Source organism: Onychostoma macrolepis, chromosome 08 (assembly GCF_012432095.1).
Source record: "Onychostoma macrolepis isolate SWU-2019 chromosome 08, ASM1243209v1, whole genome shotgun sequence".
NCBI classification, from domain to species: domain Eukaryota; kingdom Metazoa; phylum Chordata; class Actinopteri; order Cypriniformes; family Cyprinidae; genus Onychostoma; species Onychostoma macrolepis.
The window spans coordinates 18,928,490-18,942,984 of record NC_081162.1 but is presented as its reverse complement, the minus strand read 5'-3'; the positions used below and the strand labels follow the sequence as shown (position 1 = coordinate 18,942,984).

The 14,495-nt window shown below is 38.2% G+C and overlaps 1 protein-coding gene across 7 annotated transcripts in view; it reads right to left on the bottom strand.

The window, feature by feature from the left end:
- Window positions 1-14,495, bottom strand: part of sema6bb (sema domain, transmembrane domain (TM), and cytoplasmic domain, (semaphorin) 6Bb) — a 125,286-nt gene that overhangs the window by 67,276 nt on the left and 43,515 nt on the right. The window contains exons 1-2 of one of the 7 annotated variants that reach the window (XM_058784515.1): window positions 7,393-7,850; window positions 7,129-7,210 (exon numbers count right to left, since the gene is read on the bottom strand). The exons of 5 other annotated variants lie outside the window; for them this stretch is intronic. The gene's annotated coding sequence lies outside the window, so the exon portion shown is untranslated. Of the gene's footprint in view, window positions 1-7,128; window positions 7,851-14,495 lie in introns of those variants that run through there. One more of the 7 variants, XM_058784514.1, reaches the window with a different exon arrangement.

Below are 14,495 nucleotides of genomic sequence, written 5' to 3'. Positions count from 1 at the left end.
TCAGGGCACTTTAAAGCAGCCTGGTGACTCCTGCTAGATTTTTTCATGGTGAATGAAACATGAAATTAAAGATCTACTTAATGGTCTATTCACGTCAAAGACCTTGTGTCGCATTATAAAGATGCACAGCATCATTCCATAACTCCTGACAGGGAAAAGAGACGCGCACGTTTTTCCCATGGAGCAGTAATCCTGATTCTGAATTGATGGAGTGTGGCGTCAGGTTGAACCAGCAGAGCAGCGTCTTCTCATGCAGAGACACCCTGAGCTATTTTTCACTCACTGCAGACATGAAAAACACCCAGACAAATACAGCAATCTACAAAAACGGGATGAATCAGGCTAGTGCTGCACTGTTGCGCACACACACACACAAATAAACAAACATCGGGAAACGGAGAACCGTAGACAGATGCTGCTTAACAGCTTTGGCGAAAATATACGAGAGCTAAATGAACAAACTGTGCCTAAGCTAACAGCTGGGGAAATTGGCTTTTCTCTAGGTCAGGCCCCATTCCAAGACGGTGGAATCGTCTTTCACCATCAAAACCACAGGTTTCATCTGCACTCTATTCACTTATACAGACTGTTGGTTAATCAGTACTAGCATTTGATGCAAAATAGAGCATACTGCTGCGGTTGACCCCAAGTTAGTTCTCGATACCCCTAAGGAATCATACTACACCAGTTTCAGAGAAGAAGTCTCTTATGCTCACCGAGGCTGTATTTATTTGATTAAAAATACAGTAAAATCAGCAATATTGTGAAATATTATTACAATATAAAATGACTGTTTTCTATAGGCCTATATATTAAATTCCAATTTATTCCTAGGGTGGCAATGCTGAATTTTCAGCAGCCATTACTCCAGCCTTCAGTGTCACATGTTCCTTTAATGTTCAATCTAATATGATAATAATAAGAAATGCATTTTGAGCACCGAATCAGCAATGTTGGAAACAGCTGCTTAATATTTTTGAGGAAACCGTGCTTAATTATTTTTTGGCATTCCTTAACAAATAGTTAAAAATAAAAACACTTAAATATAAATCTTTTGCAAAATTGCAGATGCCTTTACTGTCACCTTTGAACAATTTAATGCATCCTTGCTTAATAAAAATGTAAACTGAAAATGAAACAGATTCAAGAACCTGGAACTAACTCTTTTACTGTATGTGGGGTCTTGCATATCTTACAAAGGATTGTGACTGTGTGCATAACATTTCAGTCTAGATACTGAAAATAGGGAGTCGACGGGCAAAAGTCCTGTGCTTTAATTCACCTCGAGGTCAGTAATAAAAGAGCTTTTAATGGCCAAACATCATCATAAACACATCACAAGCAGTACAGCAGACTGTGGCAAGGTCGACCTCTCACCCGGCTGAAGGCTTCATGCTCTGTAAATCATGAACGTAACGGATGAAATGGAAACAACTCTACGTCGTTAAAAGGAGGAAAAAAGACCGCTGAAAGATTAAAGCTATCCCATCCATCATATCCACTGCCGTAAAAACAAGCCAAGCAAAAACAGGGAGGCGATAATCCACTGCACAGTCGTAAATAAAACGAAAAGTTCAGGCTAATGACTAAGACGACTTGCAAGGATCACAAAGTTCCCGGGCTGACAAGCTTTACTTGCCTGAGACTCTCACGGGGCTGTGAATTACCTAACAAAAATACCCCGCAGAACCCTAATATCTCAATCGTGCGCATCACAAGCTGTCAGGGTTTTATTTTTTATTTATTATTATTATTTTGAAGGAGTCAGAAGAGGAGGAGAAACGGGGATGAAAGAGAGGGGAAGATTACTAGGAGGAATGAGAACAGAGAAGGAGAGATAGGCAGACGTGTGCATGAGTGTATGTGTGTCACGCTCGTCATGCAAAATTAACGTCTTTAGGGATGATGCACGCTGCAGTAGAGCGGCACTACTGAGCGCATATGAATCGAAATACATAGAAAAACAATAAACACCTCCCCTCATAGCATATGGTTCAGCAGAGCATCTTATAAATATCACTCCTCTGGGAATTAAGTTTCGGTTTTGCCTCTCGTTAACTTTACTACACTAATACATTACATGCTCTAGATGTAAAGTAAGCTCACTAAAAATGGGAAACATCTGGCTCATATTCCCCTCAAAATCACAAATATTTTAAATAAAGAAAATTAAGTCTTAACAGAATTTTTTTTTTTTTATACACCATAGCTACAATAATGCAAAAACATTATTATATATTATTTAAATAGTAAAATTGCTACTATAAGTACACATTGTAGTAGGCTTTGTTGTATTGAATTTCATTTAATTTGGATAAAGAAAATCATGTCCGATTATGTATACTTGCCTGTGAGATGAGCAACTCTTTTCAAATGCTAAGTATCAAGAAATTAGTTCCAAAGGACAATGCCTATATGTCTAGGAATGAGTAGTCATCTTCATCAACCATCAAAAAGTGATCCATCCAATCTAGTACATACACTGAAAGTATTCTGTACACAGCCATTGTGTCTAGACATGCTGATTTTCATTATTTGCGCATTACAGCAATATGAATTGAGGAAAATGTGTTTATATGCCATGAAAATAACATCACAATCTAAAACATTGTTATGGCTGCATTTTTATTATGCAAAACCTTGTTTCTTTTTTTCCTTCTAATTTGGGGAGTGAAATATAACACGGACGTTTCTCCATCAGATTCACTCATAAAGCAGCAGTCAGTGAGTGAGTTAGTGTGCAAAGAGCTTGTTTAAATTCCAGATGCAGCATATTGATGAGTATGGGAGCACTCATATCTCTCCGTTTCTCAGTGCTAGCGCTGCTTCAGGCAGTCTTTACAGCCAACACACCGATCTGTGGACACATATTTATTCAGTTCATCATTCGTCCATCTGCTCTTCCTCTCTCTCTTTCTCTCTCTCCCTCGCGGCTTGTTTGTCTGTACCCCCTCCTTCCCCCCCAGTTTCCCCTATTGCCCAAATTCTCTCCACAAAATAAGCCACCTGCTCACCCAATTTGCTGAGATAAATTTCCCACCCAATCCAAAGAGCCATACAGGTGTGTGCATGTGCATAGGTTTGTGGGGGGAGGATGTTGATCTCTCGTTTTCAGGATGAATTTATGTCAGTTCTCCGTCAGTGCACAACGATACATGGCATAGCAGGGAAAACATTCACAACGCATGCCAATCAAACCCATTCTGAGCCCGCTAATTATTGAGTATACAAGGTGGCGGCACACACAGAGATGCGAGTGCACATGTTGTGAATATCTGCATGTTGCAGGCTGCGCTCCAAGTACAGGGCTGAGATGAGAGAGAGAGGGGTCTGATTCCTCACCCTGGTTGACAGGCATAATAATCAGAACAGAGCATTACCAAGCAGTCCAACTATACATCTCCCTCGTTCTCTTACTTTCCTTCCTCTTGTCTCATTTCCTCAAATGTCAGGTTAGTTTTCTCTGCTATTTTGCATCAATACCCTGCTGAAAAGACTTGCATATGTTGTGCCTGGATGCTTGAGGTAAGCTGATGTTTCCAGCAGGCTTCTTAAACTTTAAAATGAAAACCCTGTCATTGTTTACTCGCCCTCGTGTTGTTCCAAACCTGTATGACGCACCTGGAACACAAAATGAGAAATTTCAAAGAATATATTGGTCTGTGCATTTGCAATAAAATGGGGACTGAGGCTTTCTAGTTTCAAAACCATGTAAAGACCATCAAAAGTGGTCCATAGGACTTGTGCACTACATTACAAGTCTTCTGAGGATATTCTTTCTATGAGGAACAGGGATTTAAGTCAAAATTAGGGATTCAGAACAGTATATTGTTTTATAACATACTGTATGTGTCTAAATTTAAAAGTGGTAAAACTAAAATCTGTGTTATTTTGGTATTACTTATATAGTGTTAAACATAAAACGCATAGTTAACTTTAATATTTTGAATCTGCTTTCATTGTTAATTTTCCATTTTTCTTTTTAATTTTAGTTGCAGTAATTCTGCCCTTTTTTATTTTTATTAATTTTGTTTAGAATTTAGTTTATTTGTTTATAATACCTCTATTTAGCTTTATTTTCACTTCAGTTTTTAGTAATGTTGGTACTTCTTATAACTTAAGTTAGTAACTTATAACTTATTTCAGTTAGTTGCAAAGACATTTCTAATTTACATTTAAATTTTTCATATAACATTTATATTTTATTTAATTTCAGCATTATTTCAATTACCAAAAAATAAATTAACAATAACAACACTGACCAGAACCAGTGAAGTGAATTTAGGCATCACATCATTAAAAATGAAAATATTAATTCAGAGATTTGCTAAAGCTTACATTTATTAAATCTGTAAGGTTAGTGTTATTAAATTATTAATGTTTTTAAATATTAACTTTAAGTGAACATTACATGACAGCAAAATTAATCTAATCTAAATGTAAAAATAGGCGGAATAAGCTCAATTTAGAATGTCGTGGAAAAGTTCATTTATTTCAGTAATTCAACTCAAATTGTGAAACTCGTGTATTAAATAAATTCAATGCACACAGACTGAAGTAGTTTAAGTCTTTGGTTCTTTTAATTGTGATGATTTTGGCTCACATTTAACAAAAACCCACCAATCTCAACAAATTAGAATACGTCATAAGACCAATAAAAAAAAAACATTTTTAGTGAATTGTTGGCCTTCTGGAAAGTATGTTCATTTACTGTATATGTACCCAATACTTGGTAGGGGCTCCTTTTGCTTTAATTACTGCCTCAATTCGGCGTGGCATGGAGGTGATCAGTTTGTGGCACTGCTGAGGTGGTATGGAAGCCCAGGTTTCTTTGACAGTGGCCTTCAGCTCATCTGCATTTTTTGGTCTCTTGTTTCTCATCTTCCTCTTGACAATACTCCATAGATTCTCTGGGGTTCAGGTCTGGTGAGTTTGCTGGCCAGTCAAGCACACCAACACCATGGTCATTTAACCAACTTTTGGTGCTTTTGGCAGTGTGGGCAGGTGCCAAATCCTGCTGGAAAATGAAATCAGCATCTTTAAAAAGTTGGTCAGCAGAAGGAAGCATGAAGTGCTCCAAAATTTCTTGGTAAACGGGTGCAGTGACTTTGGTTTTCAAAAAACACAATGGACCAACACCAGCAGATGACCTTGCACCCCAAATCATCACAGACTGTGGAAACTTCAAGCAACTTGGGCTGAGCTTCTCCACCCTTGGTTTCAAAATGAAATACAAAACTTGCTCTCATCTGAAAAGAGGACTTTGGACCACTGGGCAACAGTCTAGTTCTTCTTCTCCTTAGCCCGGGTAACTGATGTTGTCTGTGGTTCAGGAGTGGCTTAACAAGAGGAATACGACAACTGTAGCCAAATTCCTTGACACGTCTGTGTGTGGTGGCTCTTGATGCCTTGACCCCAGCCTCAGTCCATTCCTTGTGAAGTTCACCCAAATTCTTGAATCGATTTTGCTTGACAATCCTCATAAGGCTGAGGTACTCTCGGTTGGTTGTGCATCTTTCTTCCACACTTTTTCCTTCCACTCAACATTCTGTTAACATGCTTGGATACAGCACTCTGTGAACAGCCAGCTTCTTTGGCAATGAATGTTTGTGGCTTACCCTCCTTGTGAAGGATATCAATGATTGTCTTCTGGACAACTGTCAGATCAGCAGTCTTCCCCATGATTGTGTAGCCTAGTGAACCAAACTGAGAGACCATTTTGAAGGCTCAGGAAACCTTTGCAGGTGTTTTGAGTTGATTAGCTGATTGGCATGTCACCATATTCTAATTTGTTGAGATAGAGAATTGGTGGGTTTTTGTTAAATGTGAGCCAAAATCATCACAATTAAAAGAACCAAAGACTTAAACTACTTCAGTCTGTGTGCATTGAATTTATTTAATACACGAGTTTCACAATTTGAGTTGAATTACTGAAATAAATGAACTTTTCCACGACATTATCATTTATTGAGATGCACCTGTATAATTATTAATCAACAAATGAAAAAAAAAATAGACTAATACAAGCTGCAAAGTACCAAAGCTAAAAAGTTCCAGACACCCATTCACTGCAGCCATACAGACCAGTATAATTCATCAGAATCATCTTTGGAAAGACATAAGGGTGAGTAAATGGTAGAATTATTACTTTCAGATAAACTAACCTAACCAGCACCCAAAGAACACCACTTAACCAGTAAAAAAAAAAAAAAGCTGGTCTTTGAGCAGGGTATGCATTCATTGCAAACGCCTCTACATTGCTGTGTCTTTCTCTGTGCCATTTCAACGTGGCTCATTTATGACAGGGTGGAGGTTGCACATTGTCGTTTTAGCTGAACATGGGAAAACTTCCTCCTTTCTTTCACTCCCCACCAGTGTCCTCTCTCACGACTCCTTATCAGACCTCAGACAGCCTGTCTGTGCAGCGCTCTGTTTATGGAAACACTGTAGAGAGGGATTTCTGCGGAGGGTGTGCGTGCAGCATCCTGAAAGCATATCAAATGTGAAGGGTGTGCATAAGCACTTTGAGAGCGCACGTTTGTGTGTTGTTTTGGATTGATCCGTACCGGCCTTTCTTTTGAATCAGATCCATCCAAGGGGTGGGGGGCTGCAAATAAAAAGGAGGAAAGATGGATGGAATAAGGTCTGATGTTTACTGAGTCAGTTGCTAAGGAGATGAGAAACGAGGGACAGATTTAGTCATAACAGAGGCAGAGACTGATGGAGCAACCAAAGCCATTCAGAGAGTGAAAAATAACACACTCTGACGAAAAGCAGCAGAAAGAGAGAGAGAGGAAGGGACAGAAGACGACAAAAATGATGGCAAGACAAAAACAACACGGGGTGGCAAGCAAATAGGGGTGAAAGCTTCCTGCATTTGTGAAAATATAAAGTGCAGAAGGACAAAGAAAGAGAGAATGGGCAAAGAAAAAGAGAAGAGAGGGATTAACAGAGTGTGAAACCATTATGCTGAAAGAATGAAAGCCTAGAGCCCATTAAAAGCCCTATAGGCGATGACATGGATGTGTGTGCGCGTCTGGAGGCCTGAAATGCAGCACTGGCACACAGATAAATACGCTATCGAATGCAGTCTGAGATGGAGAGAGACGTAGCCTTGACCCTGCTGACCTTTTCTTTTGCTTCACAATATCTGGTGTTTACTTGCTCCCAGCTGAATCGTTCCACACACCCATAAAATCTCAGACAGCGTCTGAAAAGCAGAGCAGAAAGTGAGATTTTTTTTTTTTGTTTAAATTGTGAGCCAGTTTTGTTCCTCCATCATTCATGCGTCGGCCTTGAGCATCCACATTGAACCCTGCGTAATGTGGGCCCTGCTTTAGTTCATGTGCTCCACTTGTATGAGAATGGTTTACAATCAATAAAGCCTTTTACCTCGAAGCGTGTCACGGCTTGCATTCCCCCGACTGGCTCTTTTGTGGTCTTGCTCAAGAACATTGTGGAAAAACGTTGTCAATAGCCTTGACGAGTGTGAGGTCACTGAAGGGAAACATAACATCCTTATGTGTCAAGCCAAGCGTGTCCAACACGATATGCTCGGAGAGAGGTATGGAAGGGAAGGGGAGGTGGGCTGGAAACAGCAGACTTCCTCAGAAAGCACTGGTAAAGCCACATTAGGTTGTTTCCTACCTGTATATGATGAAGTCGACATGTGTTTTACTGTAAAAGGATACAGTATGTGTCATCAGTGTGTGTGGGAACTCAGTCAGGGGTACTGAATAGTATTGAATTACACGCTGTTCAAAAAGGCACATTGGATTCACTCTCTCATCACTGATGAATGAATGGATGGATGGATCCACTTCTAAACCTACAGCACAAAACACAGCCACCAGTACAGTGTGATTCACGAACAAGCTACTGTGATGACAGTCTGTCAGATCTCAGTTTGTTTCAGCGAATCAAACAAAAAACAAAAAAAACACTACCGTCTGATTTCCAAATAAATCATTCTAATAAACCGTTTTTTAGTGAAACTATGCATAACGACCAGTGTGGTTCTTTTCCCAACTCTTATAACCCAGGCCTTTTAAGTGAGTCAAAAAAAACATAAAACAGTACTATAGTATGATTCCTGAACAAATTACTGCTTTTTAGTGTATCAGAATGTGTTTCTGAATTGATTTTGAATTTGAACAAATGATTCTCGTGTGTAATTTCTTTTCAGTGAATCAAAATACATACAGTACAACAAGGGTAGTCTGATTCTCAAATGAGTGATTCTCATGAACTTATTCTTTTTGGTGAATCAAAACCACACAACATGACTAGCATAATATGATTCCTGAACAAATAGCTCTTATGAACAAGTGAATCAAAACCATTCAGCAAGATCAGTTTAGTTGAACTAATTTTTGAACAAATGACTTTTTCTTTTTTTTTTGCGGATACATACAGCACAAGGGTAGTCTGGTTCCCAAATGAATGGTTCTCATGATACGGTTCTTTAGACATTGTGACCAGTGACTGTTATGAACTGGTTCTTTTTAGTTATTAAACACGATTCTTGAACAAATTATTCATAGTAGCCTGTTCTTTTTAGTAAATGAAAACCAGTTTAGTCAAACTAAAGAATTGACTTTTATCATGATTTGGCATTTTACCATCAAAATGTTTCTTCAAAATCACAAAGTCTCAGAATCAAAACTAGAATCTTTAAATTCCTAACGATTCCCACCCTAAACTGTCACAGCACTGTTTTGTAACAGTTTGTTATGTTTGGTACGCGCAAATGGGACTGCACCCATCCAAGTATCAGAAACAATAACAAACACTCAAGTCGCTCGATAAATACAGGTACAGAGCGACAGAAAACGGTTTATAGTTGTCTTCCTTAAAAACAGCTCCGGTGACACCGGTTTAAATGGCGATGGAAGGCATGGTTCGCATTCATGCCAATTAAACTCAAAGCTTTGTGCAAGGCCTAGTAAGCACAATCGATCAAACAAGCTCACACGCTTGTGTATTGACATTTTGGAGAGGTTCATCCCTGTGGCCAGGGGCTAAGAGGAAAACCCAACCATAGCCACAAAAATGAATCAATGTGGGGGTGGGGGAGGGGGTCCAATCCAATAAAAGATATGAATATCTCTCCCGTCTCTTTATATTCCATGTCGTCCTCTCTGAAATGTACTTTGGTAATTGGCAGAGCCAGAGTCGTGCAGATCCGGCCGTGTTTGTGTGGGGTTTAAGAGCGCTGTTACTCAATTGCCCGCTATCTGAGGGCCTCCGCCGTGGACTACAGGGAGCAAATAATGGACTCTTTTCAAACCCAGACAGCGTTAACATGAGAGGAAGACGCAGCACCCTTTAGAGAGAGAAAGAGTTGAGGAGGTCATAAATGAATTTTTGGAGGTAGAATAAGACGACAGGGAGATAAAAAGCAGAGAATAAGGAACACGAAAGATAAATGGAGGGCTCGATGGACTGGACACTGGGTTGTAATGCTGCCTCTCTCCCGCTCTCACACAGAAACAATTTTGCTCACGACAAGATAAGGACAGGCTTCTCCAAACCTTCATTAGCCTCAAGTATATCTTTCCCTCTTGCTCTCTCTCTGTACAAACACAAAAAGAAGGAGCAAAGAAGAGGTTGCAAGTTAATGGCCTTTGTTTTATGGCTAATGGGAAGCATAAATTTGCAGTTACGTAATTAAAACAGCTAAAATAGTTTATTAGGACTACAAATAATCAGTCAAATCGAGTCAAATTAATCCATACGGTCAGGATACTGGTAGTGTTATAAAACTGACAGCATGAGGACCCCATGAAATCTTTCTTGTGTTTAAATATTTCCTATAGACTTGATGGGACGGGACATATTTCTCTTTTTTAATAGCAAATAGAATTTAGTTTATATCAAAGACATGAACGTGATTTGCTACTAGCTAATCAATTGCAGGTAGTGTTAGTAGTAGGGACAAGGATTACTTATTTTAAATTAAATTATTTCTTTTTTAATATTATTTTAATTTATTAATATAAATATATAATCATTTTAGTGCTGTCAAACAATTAAATCGCGATTAATTACATCCAAAATAAAAGTTTGTTTACATAATATATGGATGTGTACTGTGTATATTTATTATCTGTATATAAATACACACACATGCATGTATATACAGTATATTTAAGAAAAATATGTTACATTTATATATTAAATATATTTATATATGATATAAATTATATGAATATAATATATACATGTAAATATTTTCCAAATATATGCTGTATGTGTGTGTATTTATGTATATATATATATATATATAAATACACACACATACAGCATATATTTGGAAAATATTTACATGTATATATTTATATTCATATAATACATTATGTAAACAAAAACTTATTTTGGATGCGATTAATTGTTTGACAGCACTAGTTCATTTATTTATAATATAAATGTATAATATTTATATAACAAAAAAGTGTTTTAGCATCTTGTAGAGTCATCGTATTTAATTAATTGAACACTCAGTTTTTTAATATAAAGTTTGGCATTCCTGCTGTAATTACGGCATTGTTGCTTGTTTTCAGAAGAAATGTGCTATGAGGAGCCCTTTGAAAATTGTTTTGGACTAGAGAGGACTTTCAGCTCAAAAAGAATCGAATCACTGTAAAGCTTCTAATTTGTCAAAAAGTTGTGCAGGCTAGTCAATATTTAGTTTTCCTGCCATTTTTAATGCATATATCTGCTAATTGTAAATGTAGTCAACATTTAGGAGTAAACTAGAATTTAGATGGTCTCACTACTAACAGAACTGAACTAAAAGCCACAATAAAAAAAAAAAAAAAAAAAAAAAAAGGAATTTTGATATCACAGGGTCTTCAACGTGATTTAGCATAGTTGGAAATGTTCCTGAATCGACATCCTTTGATGGCCCGGGAAGATTGGCCAAACCTTAATTGTATCCATTACCCTTTCCAAAAATCAGAAGGAAACACTATGTTGATTGAAACGCTGCACAAGCCACAAATCCAGATCTCAAACCCTAAAATCCTATTGGTTACCTTGGAATGTTGCAGGATCAACAAGGTTGTTGATCCAGGCACACATCCTACCTTGGCAAAATCACGCTGTTTTAAACTATTCAACGACTGACACTCCAGAAGACGGGTCATGACCAGTGAATGACTCCCTCACTCAGATTCACAGCCTCTGTTGACAGAGCCAAGACAGCATATGCGTTAACTGCGCAACTAACTGTGAAACTGAGTTTTTCCCATCTCCCTCTGTCTTTGCGTCAAGCTTAAGGCATCCACACTGCTACTGGGTGCTATGGCAACAGGAGATCCCCCACCACTCTTATCAGTGTATTTACGACACAAGATTTTCTTGCTGAACCTTGTAGAAGACGATGAACAATAACCCTCCAGTCTGTTCCAAAACACACAGACTCAAATTGCCACCATCTGAGCCAAAGCAAGCAAATATCACGGTCCCATCGAGATGATCCAGTTCTTTGAGGTCTCTGAGGTTTAATCACGTGGGGCTAAATATACTTTAGTCTAGACTAATCTAAAAGATGATCAGGCTCACAAATAGGCTGTGCTTCCTCACATGCATTACAGTTAATTGTGCCATTTACTGCTGGCTCATTGATGAAAACATCAGTCTGGCTGGATGAGAGCTATCAATGAGGCAGGAGACGCGTTTGATAAAGTTAGCTGCCGCAAGTACACAGCTTCTAAATATGCTAATTAGGATGAGCCAGCGTCAAGTGTTTGTTTCTGTTTGTTCTTGGCAGGATAGGTTGGTAATTACATCATAAGGGATGAATTTTAACAATTTTGAGAGAAAAGTTTGCAGCTGCTTAATGATTAAAGAGCATAAAACTGCAGTGTGATATCTTATATAATATATAAAAACTTTTCTTACCCCTATTTATTTATTTATTTTGACTAAATCAGACTAAATTTACTTTATGGCTTTATGATTTATGGTTCAAACAACAAAAATGCAAAATGCAAAAACTTTAATAATTTAATTTAAATAAAAATAAATGTATTTAGAAATAAACGTACGTGAGTTTGTTATATAAAAATATACACAGCCTTTCCAACCAAATGTCAAGAGCTTTAAGCATAATAATATTCATAAATATAATACAATCATAAATATGCTTAAAAGAAAAAAAAGCCCAATGTAGTAAGAAATGAAAATAAACAATTCAACCCTGGTCAAAGAGCATCTCTGCAATATATCTGTATCAACTTTCAAACCCAAAACTACGCCCTTGGTATGATCTGAAAGCTGTCAGTAGTCATTCCTCTTAAGTGCTTACTCACAGAAACCAGCTCTCTCCGTAACTTCTTTAATGCTTCTCCCCTTTTATTGCTCCTCAGATGCTCGGAAAAACTGGGACTCAGTCATAGAAAATCCTGTCAGCCCCTGATCAGCTCAGCTGGAAACCCCAGAGATTCATAAGGCTCTCCACATTCTTCACAGAGTGCCAGCCTCTCCATCTCTGCTGCTAAATATGACAAATCATTTGTCCTGACTCAACAGTTTCTCACACCGTCCTCCTCAGCAACACTATGAGATGATATAAGAGATGAAGAACAGCCACAGCCGGGGGGTGGGGCAGTGTAAGGAAGATTTCTCGCTCTGAGAAGAAGTTCACGCTAATGAAAGCTGTGTGGGATGATTTGGCCTTATGATTGTAATCAGGCCTTGTGTCAGTGTATGAAATGATGAGGGCAGAGAGATCATAGAACACTGGTTAATTGAAAAACCAAGAATTCACAGAATGTAGAGCATGGTTCCCTTAGAAAAAAAGCACCATGATATTATAGATGAGAACTTTCTTAAAATAGATTCCTCTCAGTACTTACGAGGAAGAAATATAATTAAAATACAATGCCATTGCCGAAATGGTGACAATTTCAATAATGCATTTAAAGTGCATGAAAATGTCTATTCTGTCATAATTTACAAGTACAACTTCATATGACCTGTGGTTTTTATCCACTAAAAAGAACTGACTCATAAGAGTCATTTATTCTTGGAATCAGACTACACTGGTTGTGTTGTGTTTCCGATTCATTTGGTGAATCAGACTTCATTGATTGAGCTATGTGTTTTTGATTTATTTATTTTTTTTTGATGTGCTCTGTTTTTGATTTACAAAGAGAAACCAGAAAACTCATAAAAGACTAATAACAGTCATTCTTTTGATGCACTGATCTGCACTGCACTGATCACCAAGTTTTGGACCGTAGATTCAGAAGCATTTTCCTGGTTGCGTTCGCACCGGCAGCAGGAATTTTAAAGCGGCCAACAGCCATCTTTTTGCGTGGTATTAACAAACGTCAAAAACCTGTGAGTGGAGGACGCTGTGATCAGAGCTGTTTTTGCTGAGTGTCGTGGGTTTCATGATAACGGAGATGGAATGTCAACACACAATATACGTGATTGCAAGAGCAAAAAGTTGGGCTAAGAGACTAAATTCTTTATGACAACTTGCAGTGTTACATATCATCGAAGCTGAGAAAAGAACAACACTGCAGACAACAGGTAAATGCCGTTATCGCTGTTGTCCATGTTTGTGGAGTAAATGTGTTTACATGGCTTTTTAAAAATGCTGGGTAGCCGTGTTTCGCGTGCGTTTGGCCAATCAGCGTACACTTACGTCACGATAGTTCCTATGGAACTCTTTTAGACCCTTCTCTGAAGTAGGAGCTAATTTAGTTCCTCCAAACGGAGTTCCTGGAACTAAAACCGTTCCTAGTTCCTGCGGTGCGAACACGCCAAAAAGTGGGTAGTTCCACAATTAGTTTGGGTACTATGAAAAGGTTCCTGCGGTGCGAAAGGCCCTAGTATTTGACTATGGTGTTCAATCCACATCAGCCGTTAACTAAACCAAACGTGATCAAGTATTAAACATTATTTAACACAAAAAAAAAAAAAGGAAATAGTTCTCAGCTCCCAAGCCTTCATGGCATTATCACATTTTTCTATAAATTACCTTACGGTACCATTCAAAAACTATGGAACACTATGGCAACCAAATATCTCATAGTACCATTGCATTAGCATCTGATACCACCTTTACTGCGCTCTTTTTTGTCACATACACACCAAGTTCTTTGCTAGGATTTATATTCTCTGCAACAATGCAAATCACTGTAAAGTACACGGAAATGTGGTTTGTATATTCTGTGGATCTTAGGTACTTGAGGGCACATTCTGCTGTGCTTGGCTAATGGTAAAAGCTTTTCTCCCTCTATTATCTCATCCCTTCACCTACACGCACACACTTCTCCTTTGCATACTTATCTTACCCTTCCTTTTCACTCTTCTCCCCTCGTCTTTTCCATAATCCATAAGAATAATCCCACCCACAGCCAAACTCCAAAGCCTGAAGTCTAGCTCCATCCTGGTCTCAGAGACATAATTTACAAGTCTAATCAGAGATCATGATAATTACAAATGGCATTTGAATAAATCTGATTAATGTTTAACACGAG